The following is a 21,438-nucleotide window of genomic DNA, read 5'->3' on the forward strand; positions in this document are numbered from 1 at the left end:
CTCCATGCCACTAGCAAGCGGATGAATGCGAAAGGCAGTCTGAGCGAGGGGTGTTTCTCCTGGGTGTTTCTCCACAATTTTAACCCGAGCTTTTGTTATATAAGAGGGAATTGTATTCACGCGAACATCATGTAAGTGTCAGAACTGAAAACGCCCTTGTTACTGAGATTACAACTGTTATTGACACCAGGCCCAGCGAACGCCAGGTTCTGGAATGCACCATATCTATGACGTCATTGATAAGTTGAACAACGCCTACACAGAAAGAATATCAACGACTACTTCTCCAGCCACTGGTTCACGCATGACAATTCTGAAGTAACACAAGTGGCGTGGAACCAGATATAGCTAGCAAGCAATAAACAAACATGCCGTTAAAGATAGCTAAATATTGTGCCAGCCCTGGTTGTGGAAGAATACAGTCGCTGCATAACCTTCCTTCGGTTATATTAGGAATGCGGGGTCAAAGTTCATTTTTAAAGGAGTTCCAGCTCATGTGGGAAAAACATGGAGCGTTTGATCGTTTCATTTCTATGAGGATTCCTTCGTGAACAAGGCACAGATCGACGCTGGATTTGTGAAGACTAAAATTAAAAAGCAGTGCTGTGCCGACAATATTGGATCCGATAGGAATGGTGCAGCAATCTTATGCGAGTAAAACATTTTTGTACCATTCATCACTATTGCTTTGTTAGCGATCGCTTGATATGCCCACGGGATTAAGTTAGTATTACCTGTGGACCTGTAACGTTAGTCATTTGTATTAATTGCAGAGGTTGTCTGTGATCTTAAGCCCGTGTGAATCGGGATCTCTGTGATTTGGCGGGCTCATATATCATTTTTCAAGGTTTTATCCACCGTTTGCGAATAATGGAGACTGTTTTGAAGTGATTTGGTATTATTTCGGGTGCTGGGTGATATCCAGAAGTTACCGGGACTCTCCCGTTTGTTTATTTATCATGGAAACTCTCGTAACATTTGAGACCCGCGATCGCGGTGATCTTCTGTCAGGTTCGCAATCACGGGTCTCAAATGCTGACAGGTACAGTCATATATCATTAAACACCATACAACTATAGGCTACACAAACTATACGCAAAGCCTTGCCATCCCATCCGGGAAATAAATCAGTAAATTTGAGTAAAATCATCCCGTGCGAATGCTTCACATGAAATACCGATGTGGGGAAGTAATTTATATCACACGAGGTCCCCAGATAATGCTAATCTTGTGCGAATGGTGCTAATGTGTAACCTAACGTTACGTCTCTAACCAAATGCACAGAAGGCTCCAACTAAGTTTACTACGCAAACTGCTATCCAATCAAAGCAGTGGGCGTTTACTTCCAAATCTTCATGGCGGAACGCCCATTCAAACCGATCATTTGTACAGCCGGCCTCAAAACCCGGGTAGAAAATAGCCTATTACTTATTGATTTTGATGTTTTTTAATGTAAAAACCACACGAACGTCATAAGTAGACCTCAGACAACAGTATAAAACAATAAACAAGCCCAGTTCAGGACACCTTTAAAAACATTTCTGTTTGGTTGAATAAAATTAATGTTTTATATGTAAGGGATAATCCACAGCTAGCCATTCGTTAAAGGGTTTTAATGCACGACGTGAAGCTTTTACATTTTGATTGCTTGAGTGAAGTGCATTAAAATCCTTTAACGCATGGCTAGCTGTGGATTATCCCGCTTATACCATGGCCATTTGCCAAGTTATAGCTGCTATTGATGTTTACAGTGTCATTTTAGATCAAACAGGTGAAAATGACAGGTGAAAGTTATTTTCGTCAGTTAATTTTAAATGTAATCAAACTGACCGGAGCTACCATGCGTTAAAGGGTTTTAATGCACACCTTCCAGCCAATCAGAATCCAGTATTCAAACTGACCATGGTATAAAACTTAATAATTGTCATTTTCATCTAATTTTTGTTTTAATCCGTTAACCCTCTAAGCACCAAAGTCGCGGAAGCAGTTCAGTTCAGAGCGTCAGAGTAAATTGTGAGATTTGTGAGAGAAAATTGCCAAATTGCTAATAAAAGGTTGTACCGCGAGGGTGTGTTGCGAATGTTATTTGCCGATTCTGACTCTGAAGGGGAATATTTACCTTTTGGAAATCACGATCGGTCGTCTAATGACCGCGCGTCTCCCGGTACAGCTGTGCAGCGCAATGGTACCGCCGTGCAAGGCGCGAATGTTCACGAAGCACAAACGAGCGATCATTTTGACCCTTTGCCTAACGGAGATGGGGGTGGCAGGGGTGAACGTGGTCGTAGTGTCCATAGGAGAGCTGTTGCTAGAGGTAGAGGCAGCTGATTGGGCAGAAAGCTGGTCAACTGATCAAAAAATAGGCACATGCATTTTACTATGGCACAGTAATATAGTAATAATTTTACTATAGTTACTAATAGTTTTACTGTTGATTTCCTCTTTTCATGATCATTTGGAGTAAGGATCAAAGAGTAAAAAAACATGCAAATAAGTTCAAACATCAATTCAATATCTACTATTTCCTGAATATTATGAAATTCAAGTTGGCCGCCCCGGATGATGTCATAATATGCTAATTAGATGAGTATATTTACACCCCACATAAACTTTTGGTCATGCCCAACATTTTTCTAATTTACAGAAGATCTCTATCTTAAGTCCTTTCAAGCCACAAGCTTTTGAAATCTTGATGTCAAAATCCAGCATGTTTTCCAAAAAACCCTGGCGCCTAAAGGGTTAAGTGTTTGGTTAAGCCACTTAAAGGTACAGTAGGCCTACACGTGCGTGTGTGTACAAGATTGTCACGATTCGGTCTGTGTTCCCCTGTCTTTTGGACTTTTAGTTTGTAGTTTTGGTTGTTACAGAACAACAAAATACAGGGGAACACAGACTGAATCGTGACAAAGATAAGCATGGCACCACCACCGCCTCATTTTGAGACAGAACCCTGACTTAACCTAGATGCTTATATTAGCTTTTCCTGAATGGGCGAGAGTCATTTTCACGGATTACAATGAGGGCAATTTGCAATTCCCCTTTATGTCAAATTGGTAGCATCCAATCATTTCCTTTCATCAGAACGTGATCGTAAGTGACCGGAGGAAAGGGCGCATGTTTCCCCATTCATTACTCATAAACCTCTCGCCCATTCAGGAAAACGGGATCAGTGAATACTCGTGTATAAACAAGTCATTTGACTATGCCGTCTCACCATCGTCTAATCTATTTTGCAATAGATTCAAAACGAACTGAAAATATTTTTACACTTTTCATAATAACACAACGATAACGTTGTTTGAGGATCTGATTCTGCAATGCATGCATCTGTCACTTAATCAGACCGTCGCGTGCTCACATACACACAGGCGCGCACAGTGGTGCGGTGTTTACAAACTTTTTTCCTTCAGAGAGAGAGATAGCGACTAGCGTTATTTTGGATAAACCTTAACTTTAAGTACGGGGGAAATGTTTCTCTGCGTCTTTTCCGTGCAGTGAGTGGCGGAAGCAGCACATTCATAACAAAACAGCATCTTAAAGTAACTTGTACTGGATGACAAGCAGTCTGGCTTCAAAACAAACCACTCCACTGAGACTGCACTGCTATCGGTCACAGAACCACTGCAGCTAGCCAAGGCGGAATCTAAATCCCCGGTCCTGATTCTGCTAGACCTATCTGCAGCGTTTGACACTGTCAATCACCAGATACTGCTAGCAACTAGGGCTGAAACGATTCCTCGAGTAACTCGAGTTATTCGAATACAAAAAATCATCGAGGCAATTTTTGCTGCCTCGAAGCCTCGTTTAATCCATTTAACTACAGTAGACACGGAGCACTGCGTTTCCCCACGGACCGTTATTACTGACGCACAGCCCGCTAAACTCTATTCATGTTACAGTCTCATGCATTCACCGTGCGACACACGCGTTTTAGTCTGTTCACACGCTCACACGTGTTTCTCATGCTGATAAATAACTGATAGCTTATAGGGCTGTGACGGTTGCCGTAACAACCGCACCACCGCGGTGGTAAAGTGCCATGACGGTGAACTGCCACCGGCGGTAGTGCACGTCACTCTGACAAATATAGGTGTAATAAATGTGAGAGTTGCGATAACGATTGCTAGTTGTAGCCTTTCAGTTGTGGGTGGTTTTATTTAAAAGATTTTAAATTAACAGAAATTATTGGCATACGTGTCCGTTGGTGCGTTCGAGCGCAGGCCTGCACGGCAAAACCCAGGTTATTCTGCGGCTTCTGCAATGGATCTTGTTGAGAAATGAACAGATACGTAAAATCAAAACTGGCTATGACCCGCTTGCTTAGTGTCGGAGCGCGCGCAGGTTTTGCCATCTATTTGCCATCTGGAGAGACATCTCTTCATTTGCGCTCCTGTGCACATCTTCTGAACGCGCATTTAGTGCAGCTGTACACATTTTAATCTGGACAATGTCAACAAGTAAGTTTCACATCAACGAGTCGGAAAAAGTAAAGTTTTTATGGCAATCTGAATAGGAAAGCCAATGTAGGTTTAAACAGTTTGTTTCAAATGGAATTGTTAAGGACTGTAAGGGTTAATACGCCACTGACTGAAGTTACTGCAACAAGAGCTTTTTTATTTAGTATTTAGCTTTCTTATATCATTTAAGTTTTCATTATTTACTGATGTTTATTTAAATGTTTTATATGCTGTAGTGTGCCGTTTCACTGATGGATTTGCGCGTTAAACATTGACGGATGTTTCATCCTCATTTATTTCAAATATCATATTTCAATTATTTAACAATTTCAAGTATTTAAATAAGGTCTATATTTCTCTTCCACTCGTCATGTGGTTGCTACACGCAAATATAATAATATAAATATTATTTATATAAATAATATATATTTCTCAACCACCGCACCATCGCGGTCGATTTGTCTATTACCACCGCGGTGGTAAAAAACTGCCACCGTCACAGCCCAGAGGTGGGTAGAGTAGCCAAAATCTTTACTCAAGTAAAAGTACAAGTAACTAGAGAAATTGTTACTCAAGTAAAAGTAAAAGTCACTATTTTAAAAATTACTTGAGTAAAAGTAAAAAAGTATGCAATGAAAAAACTACTCAAGTAGCTAGTTACTTAGTTACTTTGTATCTGATTATATAGGCCTACTACATAAAATTAATATTAACGCCAATATTTTAATATTACATTTTAATCAATATTTTTAATTATCATAAGCGATATCTTTGCAATATACTAGAGAGACTAAAGAATAGACAAACACAGAAGAGACAAGCATTTCTGTAAATTTCATCTAGTCCTGATGTCAATGTAGTTTACACAACTTATTTAGAATAATAGACCATGTCAAACTAAAGCATGAACTAAACTCAGAGCATTTCCTAAGATGATCTAAACATCTGCAGTGCTCTCTTAAATGAAATACACATTTTTGAACAAAGCTCATGTTTTCTCGTGTTGTGTCACGTGTGTGTTGTGAAACGCTCTTACTTGTAAACAAACAGTAAACAGTGAACCACACGCCCATCAACAAGTTTTCTTCCTTCTGTTCTTCAAATGTATATTTCTGCAAGCCCACGTCTCTGTGTCTGACAGGTAACGCGCATGTTGCTGTGTCTGACGAACAGGTCGCGCGGGTGCGCGCATATGGCGGGCATTTATCATTGCTGGCAAACAATATGACACATTTGCAGTTTTGATTGTATAGATATAGATTAATATCCACTTCATCCAACGCTCTTTGTGTTCTGCGTGTTCTTAAGTTTCGCGCTACGAGGAGTGAGTAATCCTGCTTCAGATGATTCAGATCGTGCTGCGAACTGAACAAATCATTTGAACTGATTCATTAGCCTATTCAAATGGTTTTGCCCATTGTTCAATTAATGCTTTCAAAGAATCGACTCAAAAGAATCGATCACTCGGGAATGCCCGTAAAAAGAGACGACAACCTTGAAATAAACAACGCGTTTTAAAAAGCATATTTTAAAATGAAGGAACGAAGGAACGTCACGCAATGTAAGTTATGTAACGAAGTAAAAGTACAGATTTTCTATTAGAAATTTACTCAAGTAAGAGTAAAAGTACACACTTTTAATTTTACTTAAAAAGTACATATTTTCCAAAATGTTACTCAAGTAAATGTAACGAAGTAAATGTAGCGCGTTACTACCCACCTCTGCACAGCCCTAATAGCTTATTGAAATGGTGAACTGATATTTGACTTGGTTTTAGTCTATTTTACGAGTGAAACTTGTTTTCCGGCTGCATTGAGTCCATCAAACTAGATGCGGACTTAGTGGACACCGAATCCTGTTATTTACACATGTCATCTGTCTGGTCTGCATGTCTGAGTGAATGAACTGCACAGTTTAACGTGCTACACGCGTGATGCTCATGAATTTGTCTGCGTCTGCGCTGAATGAGGACATGAACCATGAACTTCACCTCCAGAGTTGCACAAACATGTTATTGTTTGAGTGAAGAAACAGAGATACTAAAAAATAAGCGTCTTCTGACAACCTGCCAAAATAAAAGTCATAGGCTATTGTTTGAAATTATTAGTTCCATTTTTATTCATGTTTCTTATTTATATATTTGTATTATATTGCATTTTGAATTTAATATGGCAATGGAATGTACTAAATGGGTTTAGTTTTCGCAGATATTAATGTATGCTATTTCAGCAATAAAAACTAATTGTTCTAAAAAGGAAACAAATGAGTTGTTTTACTCATTTTAAGAGACCTGTCTTATTTTCTCTTGTATATTTAGTATTGCTTTTTAATAAAGAAAAAGTACTTATTATCCGAATACCCGATTAATCGATGGAAAAATCAGTAGAATACTCGATTAGTAAAAGAATCGATAGCTGCAGCCCTACTAGCAACCCTGTCATCACTAGGAATCTCAGGCTCTCCTCTCCGCTGGTTCAAATCCTACCTCTCCGGCAGATCCTTCAGGGTGTCATGGAGGGGCTCGCTGTCCACTGCCCACCACATGATCACTGGGGTCCCTCAGGGATCGGTGCTTGGACCGCTACTTTTTTCCATCTACACGTCATCCTTGGGACCTATCATACGGGCACACGGCTTCTCCTACTCACTGTTATGCTGACGACACCCAGATCTACATCTCGTTTCACCCAGACGATACCACTGTAGCAGCTCGCATTACTGCCTGCCTAGAGGACATCTCGGCTTGGATGAAAGAGCATCACCTCCAGCTGAACCCTGCCAAGACAGAACTACTCGTGTTTCCGGCACACCCCACGGTGCAACACGATCTCACCATCCGACTTGGCAATACCACAATCACTCCTTCCAAAACAGCCAGGAACCTCGGAGTCATATTTGATGAACAGCTGTCCTTCAATGATCACATTGCAAAGACAACGCGGTCATGCCGATATGCCTTATTCAACATTAGAAAGGTTGGACCCTATCTCACTGAGCATGTGGCACAACTCCTTGTCCAGGCCCTGGTCATCTCAAGGTTGGACTACTGCAATGCTCTCCTTGCTGGTCTTCCTGCAAAGGCTATCAAACCGCTCCTGGTTCAGAACGCAGCAGCACGCCTCATCTTCCAACAGCCCAAAAGGGCTCATGTGACGCCCCTTTTCATCTCCCTCCACTGGCTACCGGTTGAAGCCCGTATCAGATTCAAGTCACTAATGCTTGCCTACAGGACTATCACTGGATCTGCACAGACATACTTTCACACCCTCCCACACTCCTACACCCCATCAAGAACCCTGCGTTCAGCAAACCAGCAGCGTCTTGTATTGCCTTCTCATAAGGGCAGTAAATGGCTTTCCCGCTCATTCTCATTCACAACTCCTTCCTGGTGGAACATTCTTCCTAATTCGGTCCGGTCAACCACATCTCTCACAACATTCAAAAAACTACTTAAAACCCATCTCTTCTGTGAACACTTGACAGACAAATGAAGAAAAAAAAAACACTAACCCTCTCGCTTTCTCTCAACAGGTAGTGGTCTAGCTTTTGTTGAAACTAGTAACTTTGTATTGGCACCTATTGCATTGTTGCTCCTGTATGACATATCGCTTATTGCTCCTTATACTCTTTGTAAGTCGCTTTGGATAACAGCGTCTGCTAAATGACTAAATGTAAATGTAAATGTAAGTAAATTAATAAATGATTAAAAAACAGCGTTTTCAAGCACCTGTCATTGTTACTGTTATGATTATAAACATTTGTCTGTAATTATTGTTTTATGTCTGACAACAGAAACATTAAATATGTGAACGACTTTATTGGGTATTCAGTTCAGTAAGTTCAGAGAGTAAACACATGTACATAGTGATGATGTCACAAACATGCTAATTAGCACGTAACATCAACCTTGGACCATAGTGACGGGTAAAAATAGATTATGATGGATTTTTTATGAGCCTGTTCGTCAAAATGACGGACAATGAAAAAGTCTAGCGCAACCTCTGCATCGCTCCGTCAGACTGCCATCTAGTGGTAGGCCGTAGTTTATGCACGGTTGTGCGTGGATCTGAAGTTGTTTGTGTGTGGATTGTCCAATGCAAAACCGCGTAAAGAACGTCTCACAATCCGAATGTACAGAACAGGATGAATGGACGCGCGCTGCAGGATACACAAATGCACAACTTCTCATTGGTATGCGCAAAATGATTATACATGAACACAAAATAAAACATTGTATTCACAAATCTGTCTCTATTTGTACAAATCGCCTTATGTTTATTACAATCTAAATTTCACAGTTTCAAATCATACGGCATTTGTTTGTGAATACTAAAATACAAGTGTAACTTGTATCACGTTCACGGATGACTGTGCATGCATTTGTTAATCATTTTGATATTAAATTCTTCCCATAGAGAAGGAGCATGCGCAGACGTCACTTTCACTTGTGTGCAGGAGAGAGAGAGAGAGAGAGAGAGAGAGACAGAAGTTCAGGTGTTTGTTTGCTCACTGCATTTGGGTGATGAACGTTATATAAATATAATATAAACGGTGGATATAACGCTGGATTTGGAGATGGTTTGAAACTGACATATGGAGCCGTCCCAGTGCTAAAAAATGTCGGACATGAACCAGTGAACTGATGTCTGTGTTTTGTTGGCAATGGGTGCGCACGTGCTTTAGTTCAGCCTACCCCTCCCCCCCGCACGCGCCGTATGCTTTCGGAAATAATCGCACAGCTGTATCTATCTTTTATAAATGTGATCAAACTAAATACTCTTCGAAGATACGAAGTATGCAATACTTAGGGCTGTCACGATTATTAAATTTGGCTGACGATTAATTGTCTAATAAATCATTGCGATTATGACATTTAATTGGCTGTTTTAGAGCTTTGACTTTTAATTCTCATACATTTTTTATTCAGCTTTGAAACAACCATATTGTTCTGAATATAAAGACTATGTTCTTTTTCTTGGAAATACATCGGAAAAAATTGGGTCATCATACTTAAAGAGTACATTCCTCAATATTTTTAAGGGCTTATTTTGGTTTATGGAGTGTCCGACAACAAGTTTATGTACATACATGATGTAAAAATACTATTATTTCGTAATAATAAGCAGTTTTTATTACCTTACTTCTTGACTGACTCTCAAATGATTCGTTCCGCGATTCATCTGTGTAATCTCCGCCTTTCCGCCAGCGTAGTCTGATCTGATTGGTCAGATAGTGTAGTCTGCTGTGATTGGTCAGATGGTCTAGTCTGCTGTGATTGGTCAAATGGTCTAGTCTGCTGTGATTGGTCAAACGCGTTCAGCATGTGTCGCAAATGGACCGCCTATCATTACTGCTGTATTACGGTTTGCAGGTGGTTGGATATTAACAGTGTATAGAGAGAGATGGCGTCGATTTTACCTTACCAGTTCGAGCCCGAGTCTGACGAATCATTCTTTAATCCTTATACAGATGCCAGTAAGAAAAAGGACTGTTTTAGACACTTCTCTTGTAACAGTTAGTTATCACGGCATACAGTGTACGGTGTTCGTATCTTCAGATGTTATTATAACTATAGTACACCACGCAGTTCTTGAAATAAAGACTTTGCGAGTTAATATGGTTGAACACTTACATTAGCGCAACGAGTTTATAGCTAACGTTAGGTAAACAAACAGTAACAACCCCAAAAATAACGGTAACGTTAGCTAAACACAGACATGAGATAACGTCACACAAATTTAATTTTAAGTAAAGACAAAAATAAAGAGTCACACTTACAGGTTGTGATTCGGTGGAGCTTACAGGTCCAAATAAAGTTGGTATTGCAACATCTTTTAAGGAAAGACGTTTAATGTATCCTGCAGTAAAGGCGCCAAGATTGATGAAGCAATCTTCGGTAAAATGACGCGCGCAAAGTAAAACGTTCGGTTTATACTCCTTTGGTGTCGTTTGAAAAATAAATAGTAACCATTTTTTCCTCAGAAGTTCTTCCTTTGGTAGTGAAAATAAGACTGACTTAGTTTCACTACATAGAACACAGCTTCTCTTAGACATGATGCACACGTCACGAACGAGCTAGTACAGTGTTTGGGGAGGAGAGAGTTAAGTTTTCGCAGTCAGTAGGCGGGGATTTTTCTAGTGACGTAGGTACATTGTGGTTAAAGATTCGGACAGGTCATGGCTTGTTCGCGTGATTCAGAGTCGATTACCTTTTTTATAAGCTAATAACTTTGTTATTCGTTCACCTTCGGATTTACAACTTGGCAGATTGCTTACATTCAAACACGGCAAAATTAAACACTTCATGAAATGTATTTTTTATGATCTCGAGGAATGTACTCTTAAGGTTTAGGCTTTTACCTGTCAATAATACAACCGCCAAATACTTGTAAATGAAGTAAATTGATGCCTCCATTAAAATGCTATCAGTCATAGAAAAGCGTCTAGTCTGTTTTTTTCTCACTTGCAAGACTACAATAAAAGTTTACTTGTGTGTTTATGAGATTTTGGTAGACTGGTTTTCACACTAAAATAATATTGAATTGAACTGCAGGTTATTTTTATGGTATATGCTTTAGTTTTTTTAAAAGTGATTGTGTTGTGGTGGTACATTTTACAAGTATTACCATGCTTTAGTTACAATATATACACTAAAATATGCAATATGCAGATGCACTACAGCTCCCCCTAGTGTCTTCTATAGAGATGTGCAATAATTGCGATGATCTGAAACCATCGCGACGAGGTCAAACAATCGCGATGAGACGATTATTTAATAATCCTGACAGCCCTAGCAATTCTACTCTATAGGTACTCAAGATTAATATGAGATTGGCAGAAACCGCGTGTGTTAGGGAAATGTGTCATTTAAAGAATGATTTAAAGAAACCATATGGTACATTGACATCTAGCGGTTGAGCTTGGTATCGGAGTCTAAATTCAAAATATTGGAGGCTAGTTAAAGTCCCCGTGAACCAAAAGTTGCGATCGTTTTTACTTCCGTATTCTGACACATTTCCGAGTGAAAAGGAATTTCAAAGGAGAAAATTAGTGGGCGTGGCTTGCATTTTTCACTGCCAATTGATTGGATGTGTAAAAACAGCTGTTGCATTGATTTTGAAATGAAACTGGCAGTAGACTGACACCCGTTTCACACCGCATGCATAAGCAGCGTGTATTTATTTCGGCGCACATGTTAACAGATGAGAGCATTCATACCGCAAGCGTAAGCAGCAGTGCAGAGATCATTTCGGTGCCGAGTCTATTTTCCCTACGCGCTGCTTACGCATGTGGCGTGAAACGGGCGTGACAGTTGAAGGGGAGGAGTCAACGGATGCTCCGGCTAAGCCGTCTAATTTATGTCATTTGAGATGGATAGTCATTTCAGGGCGGAAGTACATTTTCAGAATTTAACTGAAGATTATGAGGGTACATACATTTAAATGTAAATTTTTATGTACATACATAAAAAGAAAATGACCCACATTGATAAGCAATTTACAATAAACGCTGCAATATTTCATGAAAAAAAAGAATGGGGTAATTCCAGCGTTATGGATATGACAATTGCAGTCAAAACTTGAAGTTTAAATTCCCAGAAAATTAATTTGTTACCAATATATTGAACCATCTGTTTATATTTTTCTACAGCCCTAACAATAGTGCAGACATCAGAAAAAAATCAGTATATGCACGAGTTTTCTGTTTAAAAAAAGGAAAAAATAATGCGTTATGGACGTGACAAAAAAAACACGTTTTTGGGAGACAGGAAGCTTTGTTGAAATTCTGTGAATTAAAATGCACAAACCAAAAGCAATAACACGCAATAAATGGAGAAGGGATGGCTCTTTATATAACATGAAATATTGATTTTGTTTTAATAAATGTGTTTGCATTCATAAGGAAAAAACAATGTTACTCCCGTGACAGCTCTGAAACCAGCACGTACCCGACTATGGAAAATCATGAACAAATGCTTTACAGTACAACCACAATCAGACACTTCAAATGGATATCGGATATTGTCCTCCGAGATATCAGTAGATTTGGCTGCAAAATTCATCAGCTTCATACAAAACAGCCACACTGCAAATTATATGGTTTCACGTATTATTAATGTGTAACCAGCGTCTGCGTTCAAGGAGATCGTGACGGAGTGGCGGCGTTTGCGCGGATAATCTCGCGTTCATTGTACTTTCAAGGATCTGCTATAGAGGCGCGCAAATATGCTCGCCTTTTTAAAGATGCGCATGCGGCGCGTTTAGAGTGCGAATATGCTCGCTTTCTGTGTACTTTTAAAGATGCGCATGCAGCGCGTTTAGAGCGTGAATATGCTCGCTTTCTGTGTACTTTTAAAGATGCGCATGCGGCGCGTTTAGAGCGCGAATATGCTCGCTTTCTGTGTACTTTTAAAGATGCTCATGCGGCGCGTTTAGAGCGCGAATATGCTCGCTTTCTGCAGTAGGAGTAAAATCTTTCCGTGACGGGTGGAGCTGTCACCGGACCTGTCACTCCTGCCTCGCTACCTGCCAACGTTTTACGTGCCTGCCTCGCGACCTGCCACTGTTTTACGTGCCTGCCTCGCGATCTGCCACTGTAATATTGTGCAGTTTTGCGAACCGTTTTTCCCGCAATGGTATGAACCGTGCGTCCCATCAGCCATTTGTTTACTTTATTCCGCCAGTTTTACTCGTAATGGAGCGTGCGTCCGTCAGCTACTTAGCGTCGCGTCTGCCTCAATTTAGCGTCACGCCTGCCACAAGATCTCTCGCTGTTAAGCTGTCTGACACTCAGACAGATGCGGACGAGAGCAAACAAAACAGCACAACCATGCTTTTATTTACTTGTTTATTTACTTTATTCCGCCAGTTTTACTCGTAATGGAGCACGCGTCGCGTCAGCTACTTAGCGTCGCGTCTGCCTCAACTTAGTGTCACGCCTGCCACAAGATCTCTCGCTGTTAAGCTGCCTGACACTCAGACAGATGCGGACAAGAGCAAATAAAACAGCGCAACCATGCTTTTATTTACTTGTTTCTTTACTTTATTCTGCCAGTTTTACTCGTAATGGAGCACGCGTCGCGTCAGCTACTTAGCGTCGTGTCTGCCTCAATTTAGCGTCACGCCTGCCACAAGATCTCTCGCTGTTAAGCTGTCTGACACTCAGACACATGCAGAGTTTTTGTACAATTTTCTTTAAGCACAGTATTAGTTAGGTGAGTTGATAGGATTTAGTCTTTAAAAATCCTGAAGTGTTTTTAATTCAACAACACTGAAACAACATTAGCTATTATGTTTATTATTGTTATTATATATTATTATTGCAAAAGTGCACACATATGAATAATACATGAAGAGTTCATTTGCAAAAACACTGTTCTTCAAATCTCTGTTTTTAATATGTTATCATGTTTTTATTGTACTTAACTGTATAAGTTGGCTGTACTTGTATTATTATTGTTTTAATAAAACAACTTAACTGCAGTTTCAATTATATAAATTAGAATACACAATAAAAAATATTATCATACATTATTTTTGAAAATGTGTCAATTTGTAAAAAGAAATTGAAGCATCGTAATGACCAAATAATAATAATAAATAAAATAATATAACAAAGAGATGACACAGCAACAATTTGAATTTGCCTGTTTTTATTTTGACACTTAAACATGCACAGGTGAGAGCATGACATTCCTTACATGAAGATTTGAATCGTGTATCCTAATGTCTATAACAAGTAGTGAGTATAATATAGGCTACCATAACAATCATTTGCTAAATAAATAAAATAGAATAAAACAAATCAATGCGTGAGGAATCTTTGTCATGTGCTTTCCTATTCTGTATATCAGTTTAAGTAGCCTATATGCCAGGCAGATGTAACAGAGATCTTGTGGCAGGCCCGAGCCGTGCAATGTGGGTGAACGGCAGTGTTGCCAACTCTTGCAAGACAAATAAGCAACTGCAGCTCCAAAAACAAGCCCAGAACAAGCCCAACATTATTACATTATTTATGATCATCAATGTAAATTATTATGAATTATGTATTATTAATGAACGAGCCTGTGTCATTTTAAACTGACACTACCCTGTTTGAAAAACACAAACGTAAATTATTTTACAAAAACAAAGCAAGAGAAAATCCAGTATAATCTCTAATCACATGTGAACAGTATAGGCCTGGAAAGATGGAAAAGAAGAAGATATAATGACCACTTAATGTAGCTGTAACAGCCACACATTTATAATAAAGTAAAACTGAACTATATGCATTGGATGTATACTTTTTTAATTATACTCTGCAATGATCAATACATTAATTTAATACAATAAAAAAATTTGATGTTTACCTTATAGCCTAATAAATAGGGTCATCCCTCCCTCCCCATCTTTGCTGCACCATGATCAGATCTGAACACTTTTCGTTCATTTTCACATTTCATTCTAATCGTGACAGATGTAATACATTTAGTTTAGTTGGTAGAGGAAAGGAGGCGGTGTGTTTGAGGACAAATTACGTTATTCACACGTGCTTAGGCATGAATAAGGATGTGTAGCCAAACGCGTAAATCTACACTTTTAACATTTTTAATGATGTAGCCCGGTTATAAAATGCTTTTTATCTTTAAGTGAGTATTTTATCTTTTTAGTATGATATTTACCTCTGATTATCCAAAGAGCGCCGATGATTACGTGAAGAGACCACTGTAGAATTCTCGGCTTCTCTATGTTTTATGTGCTTAGATCTGTTGTGTGACCTCCTGCGGCGCCGCGCAGACCAATCGGCGCGTGACATCATAGTACCGCGAGAGTGATTCGACAGTAGACGGCTCTGTATGANAAATAAAATAATATAACAAAGAGATGACACAGCAACAATTTGAATTTGCCTGTTTTTATTTTGACACTTAAACATGCACAGGTGAGAGCATGACATTCCTTACATGAAGATTTGAATCGTGTATCCTAATGTCTATAACAAGTAGTGAGTATAATATAGGCTACCATAACAATCATTTGCTAAATAAATAAAATAGAATAAAACAAATCAATGCGTGAGGAATCTTTGTCATGTGCTTTCCTATTCTGTATATCAGTTTAAGTAGCCTATATGCCAGGCAGATGTAACAGAGATCTTGTGGCAGGCCCGAGCCGTGCAATGTGGGTGAACGGCAGTGTTGCCAACTCTTGCAAGACAAATAAGCAACTGCAGCTCCAAAAACAAGCCCAGAACAAGCCCAACATTATTACATTATTTATGATCATCAATGTAAATTATTATGAATTATGTATTATTAATGAACGAGCCTGTGTCATTTTAAACTGACACTACCCTGTTTGAAAAACACAAACGTAAATTATTTTACAAAAACAAAGCAAGAGAAAATCCAGTATAATCTCTAATCACATGTGAACAGTATAGGCCTGGAAAGATGGAAAAGAAGAAGATATAATGACCACTTAATGTAGCTGTAACAGCCACACATTTATAATAAAGTAAAACTGAACTATATGCATTGGATGTATACTTTTTTAATTATACTCTGCAATGATCAATACATTAATTTAATACAATAAAAAAATTTGATGTTTACCTTATAGCCTAATAAATAGGGTCATCCCTCCCTCCCCATCTTTGCTGCACCATGATCAGATCTGAACACTTTTCGTTCATTTTCACATTTCATTCTAATCGTGACAGATGTAATACATTTAGTTTAGTTGGTAGAGGAAAGGAGGCGGTGTGTTTGAGGACAAATTACGTTATTCACACGTGCTTAGGCATGAATAAGGATGTGTAGCCAAACGCGTAAATCTACACTTTTAACATTTTTAATGATGTAGCCCGGTTATAAAATGCTTTTTATCTTTAAGTGAGTATTTTATCTTTTTAGTATGATATTTACCTCCGATTATCCGAAGAGCGCCGATGATTACGTGAAGAGACCACTGTAGAATTCTCGGCTTCTCTATGTTTTATGTGCTTAGATCTGTTGTGTGACCTCCTGCGGCGCCGCGCAGACCAATCGGCGCGTGACATCATAGTACCGCGAGAGTGATTCGACAGTAGACGGCTCTGTATGATTTCAAATAGCTCTCGCGGTGCTGTGATATTATGCACTGCCACATGTAGTACAAAAAGCCTAGCTGTGAGCAGACAATGTTAATGGGTTGAACAAAACAGCGACCATAGATGTAAAGAAACGAAGTTGCTTGTCAGATTCAGAAGCAAGCTACCATATTTTTTTAAATAAGCCCCAAAACCCGCAACCCGCGACAAGTGATTTTTTAACGCGACTTGACAGAAAAAGAAGCCCAAGGTTGCATATTATAAGCGGATTTGGCAACTATGGTGAACGGGTGACGGGACGCGCGCTCCAGTTGGAGTAAAACTGGCGGAATAAAGTAAACAAACAAGTAAATAAAAGCATGGTTGTGCTGTTTTGTTTGCTCTCCTCCGCATCTGTCCGAGTGTCAGACAGCTTAACAGCGACAGATCTTGTGGCAGGTGTGACGCTAAGTTGAGGCAGACGCGACGCTAAGTAGCTGACGGACGCACGCTCCATTACGAGTAAAACTGGCGGAATAAAGTAAACAAACAAGAGAATAAAAGCATGGTTGCGCTGTTTTGTTTGTCTCGTCTGCATCTGTCTGAGTGTCAGGCTAACAGCGAGAGATCTTGTGGCAGGCGTGACGCTAAGTTGAGGCAGACGCGACGCTACGTAGCTGATGGGACGCGCGGTTCATACCATTGCGGGAAAACGGGTCGTATGGAGGAATTTCATGATATGTCTTTATGTTTTTGATCTGTGTTTATGTTTTTGATCATTATTCATTATTCACTATGTATTGCTCTTCGTTTTAAACACATTTGTATGAGATTCTGAAAAGCACCCTGCACAGCTGTGTTTTTGATGTCTGGCAGTGTTTATGAAATCTGGGGACTTTTTCCGGCCCCAACCCTACAGTATGACCAAATCTGGGCATGTTCTGCCCCGTTACTATGACTATAATCTACATTGAGCAAGGCCACAGAGAAGGAGGTGAAGAAGGGGAAACAGGTCATGATGACCATGACATAATTGTGGTGGGCGAGGATATATAAAAATATAATTTAAAAATTAGGTAATAGCCAGCCTACCACGAATAAATACGCACCTTGTTGCCTGGGATATATTGGTGGCAGAAAATAACAATTGGTTAATAAAAATAAGAGATAACGGGAATCTACCTGATTGGTTTTAGAAAGGACCACCTTTCAGACATTTTACTATAACTGTAGACTGAAAACACTTGGTTTTTAGATGACTTGGAACATCTCACTTTGTTTGACTCGAGCAAATAAAGTTAACCCCTTGACACCCGGACCTTCTTTGTCTGAGAGATTTTTTGAACTACAAGACTGATATTTTTCCACAACAGTCGCAAAACTGCACAATATTACAGTGGCAGGTTGCGAGGCAGGCACGTAAAACAGTGGCAGGTCGCGAGGCAGGCACGTAAAACGTTGGCAGGTAGCGAGGCAGGAGTGACAGGTCTGGTGACAGCTCCACCCGTCACGGAAAGATTTTACTCCGTCTAGCTTTCTGTGTACTTTTAAAGATGTGCATGTGGCGCGTTTAGAGCGCGAATATCGCGTTCAGTGACTGAGCAGGTCTTCCCACAGGCAAATGAGTCTGAGACGCGAGATGGTCTCTCAGGACACGGGCAAGAAAGCGAGGGAAAATGCATCAACTAGAGAGGCTTGCCTTTTAAGGTAGGACGTAAACAATCAGATGAACGCTATTCGAATGCTGCAAGCACAATAACAGTGTGGTGATCTGTGTATCCCTATGATATCGATGTTCTCATAATTTGTTATTAATTAATAGTGTTAGTAATTTATAAAATGTTAAAGGACAAAATAATTTGTACAAATATTATGATATTTAAAACAGATCACAACATGTAATCTGCTGTGATACATGATTCAATATTACGTGCTTAAAATGGTCACGCCCATAACAAATTATTATGGCTGTTCAGAGCAAATAAGTGAGATGAATTGTTGTTTAAAATCATCAACATACAGGTGCTAGTCATATAATTAGAATATCATCAAAAAGTTGATTTATTTCACTAATTCCATTCAAAAAGTGAAACTTGTATATTATATTCATTCATTACACACAGACTGATATATTTCAAATGTTTATTTCTTTTAATTTGATGATTATAACTGACAACTAATGAAAATCCCAAATTCAGTATCTCAGAAAATTAGAATATTACTTAAGACCAATACAAAGAAAGGATTTTTAGAAATCTTGGCCAACTGAAAAGTATGAACATGAAAAGTATGAGCATGTACAGCACTCAATACTTAGTCGGGGCTCCTTTTGCCAGAATTACTGCAGCAATGCGGCGTGGCATGGAGTCGATCAGTCTGTGGCACTGCTCAGGCGTTATGAGAGCCCAGGTTGCTCTGACAGTGGCCTTCAGCTCTTCTGCATCGTTGGGTCTGGCATATCGCATCTTCCTCTTCACAAGTTAAGGTCAGGCGAGTTTGCTGGCCAATTAAGAACAGGGATACCATGGTCCTTAAACCAGGTACTGGTAGCCTTGGCACTGTGTGCAGGTGCCAAGTCCTGTTGGAAAATGAAATCTGCATCTCCATAAAGTTGGTCAGCGGCAGGAGGCATGAAGTGCTCTAAAACTTCCTGGTATACGGCTGCGTTGACCTTGGACCTCAGAAAACACAGTGGACCAACACCAGCAGATGACACGGCACCCCAAACCGTCACTGACTGTGGAAACTTTACACTGGACCTCAAGCAACGTGGATTCTGTGCCTGTGCTCTCTTCCTCCAGACTCTGGGACCCTGATTTCCAAAGGAAATGCAACATTTACTTTCATCAGAGAACATAACTTTGGACCACTCAGCAGCAGTCCAGTCCTTTTTGTCTTTAGCCCAGGCGAGACGCTTCTGACGCTGTCTGTTGTTGAAGAGTGGCTTGACACAAGGACTGCGACAGCTGAAACCCATGTCTTGCATACGACTGTGCGTAGTGGTTCTTGAAGCACCGACTCCAGCTGCAGTCCACTCTTTGTGAATCTCCCCCACATTTTTGAATGGGTTTTGTTTCACAATCCTCTCCAGGGTGCGGTTATCCCTATTGCTTGTACACTTTTTTCTACCACATCTTTTCCTTCCCTTCGCCTCTCTATTAATGTGCTTGGACACAGAGCTCTGTGAACAGCCAGCCTCTTTTGCAATGACCTTTTGTGTCTTGCCCTCCTTGTGCAAGGTGTCAATGGTCGTCTTTTGGACAACTGTCAATTCAGCAGTCTTCCCCATGATTGTGTAGCCTACAGAACTAGACTGAGAGACCATTTAAAGGCCTTTGCAGGTGGTTTGAGTTCATTAGCTGATTAGAGTGTGGCACCAGGTGTCTTCAATATTGAACCTTTTCACAATATTCTCCTTTTCTGAGATACTGAATTTGGGGTTTTCATTAGTTGTCAGTTATAATCATCAAAATTAAAAGAAATAAACATTTGAAATATATCAGTCTGTGTGTAATGAATGAATATAATATAAAAGTTTCACTTTTTGAATGGAATTAGTGAAATAAATCAACTTTTTGATGATATTCTAATTATATGACCAGCACCTGGTACATATTTGGCTTTGTATATTACGTTTCAAGATATTTGTATTTGTAATTATTATATGACATAAACTTAAACCTTAAAACGTTATGGATGTGACACAGCAGTGAGGCATTGTGACATCCTAATTATAGCCATTATAAATTCACAAGGCAGTAATAGTAAGACAGAGTGAGTGTATTAATTTTTCTTAAGAACACGGAAGTATCGTTTAACTGTTTCCTGTAAATGTCCAAGACTTTCGATTTATTGCTCGATAGGGAATAACGAAATTCAGTAGCCTAAATGGTAAAACTGTTCACGCTACAAACCAGTATGTTTATAATTAAGACAATACCATTAAAATAAGGTGGTTAGAAACACAAGTTCACGATTTCAAGCAACAAAACGAGTTATTTTGTACAGCTAAAAATATGACATCGGAATACACTGGAAAACTTAGGTGGACAGCGCATTTGGGTTAGAGTTGACTTCAATGTGAGTCATAAGATTTCAACTTCGCCTAAACGTATATTATAAACACATTTTATGATAAATGCTAGCTTTTCATTATAAGTGCCTAAATTGCTAACTTACCGATAAATAAGACGGAACTTGTAAGCTTTGATTCACAGCGTTCAGAAAAGGCGTCTTCTCACACAACGAACTCAGACTTTTGGTTTCGATTTACATGTGAACCACCTGCACCTTGACCTGACTCTCCTTGAAATGACAATACCGACTTTGATTGGTCCATCCTGACACTAAACGCCTGTGATTGGCTCATAACGGCTCATAGCTGAGTCTGTTTGGTGGAGTTGAAAGAATCAGAATCAGAATCAGAATCAGAATCAGAAGAGCTTTATTGCCAAGTGTGCTTGCACACACAAGGAATTTTCTTTGGTGTTGGAAGCTTCTAGTACAGACATTCAACACAATGACAATACAATATAATACGATTTACAGTCTAAAAGATTCTAAATTGTGCATATATAAAATAAAGACTATTTTACAGAAAATGGGGGATAATAACATATAAGAGACATTGTACAGGGTAGTATATAGTAGAATAAACATATTAACAGATTGTATGTACACTTGTGCAAATGGATAATTTAGTAAGTAGAGGTAGTGTTATATACATGTATACATAAGATGTAGATATAATAAGGCACAGTAGTGCACACTATAGGAGTAGTGGAAGTGGAATATTGCTCTTAAGGAGCAGTTATCTGTTTAGGAGGGAGATTGCCTGGGGGAAGAAGCTGCTTCTGTGTCTGGAAGTCCTGGTGTTTGGTGCTCTAAAGCGCCGGCCAGAGGGCAGCAGATCAAAGAGTTTGTGTGCTGG

The 21,438-nt window shown here is 39.5% G+C and overlaps 1 protein-coding gene across 2 annotated transcripts in view; it reads right to left on the bottom strand.

Moving 5' to 3' along the window:
* The window catches only part of LOC130563644 (membrane-spanning 4-domains subfamily A member 4A-like), a 51,820-nt gene extending 31,017 nt beyond the window's left edge, over positions 1 to 20,803 (bottom strand). For both annotated transcript variants that reach the window (XM_057349332.1, XM_057349331.1), the window contains exon 1: positions 20,688 to 20,803. The gene's annotated coding sequence lies outside the window, so the exon portion shown is untranslated. The remainder of the gene's footprint in view (positions 1 to 20,687) is intronic.
* Between the last annotated feature and the right edge of the window lie 635 nt (positions 20,804 to 21,438).

The sequence above is a fragment of the Triplophysa rosa genome, linkage group LG13, assembly GCF_024868665.1.
Source record: "Triplophysa rosa linkage group LG13, Trosa_1v2, whole genome shotgun sequence".
In the NCBI taxonomy this organism is placed as follows: Eukaryota; Metazoa; Chordata; class Actinopteri; order Cypriniformes; family Nemacheilidae; genus Triplophysa; species Triplophysa rosa.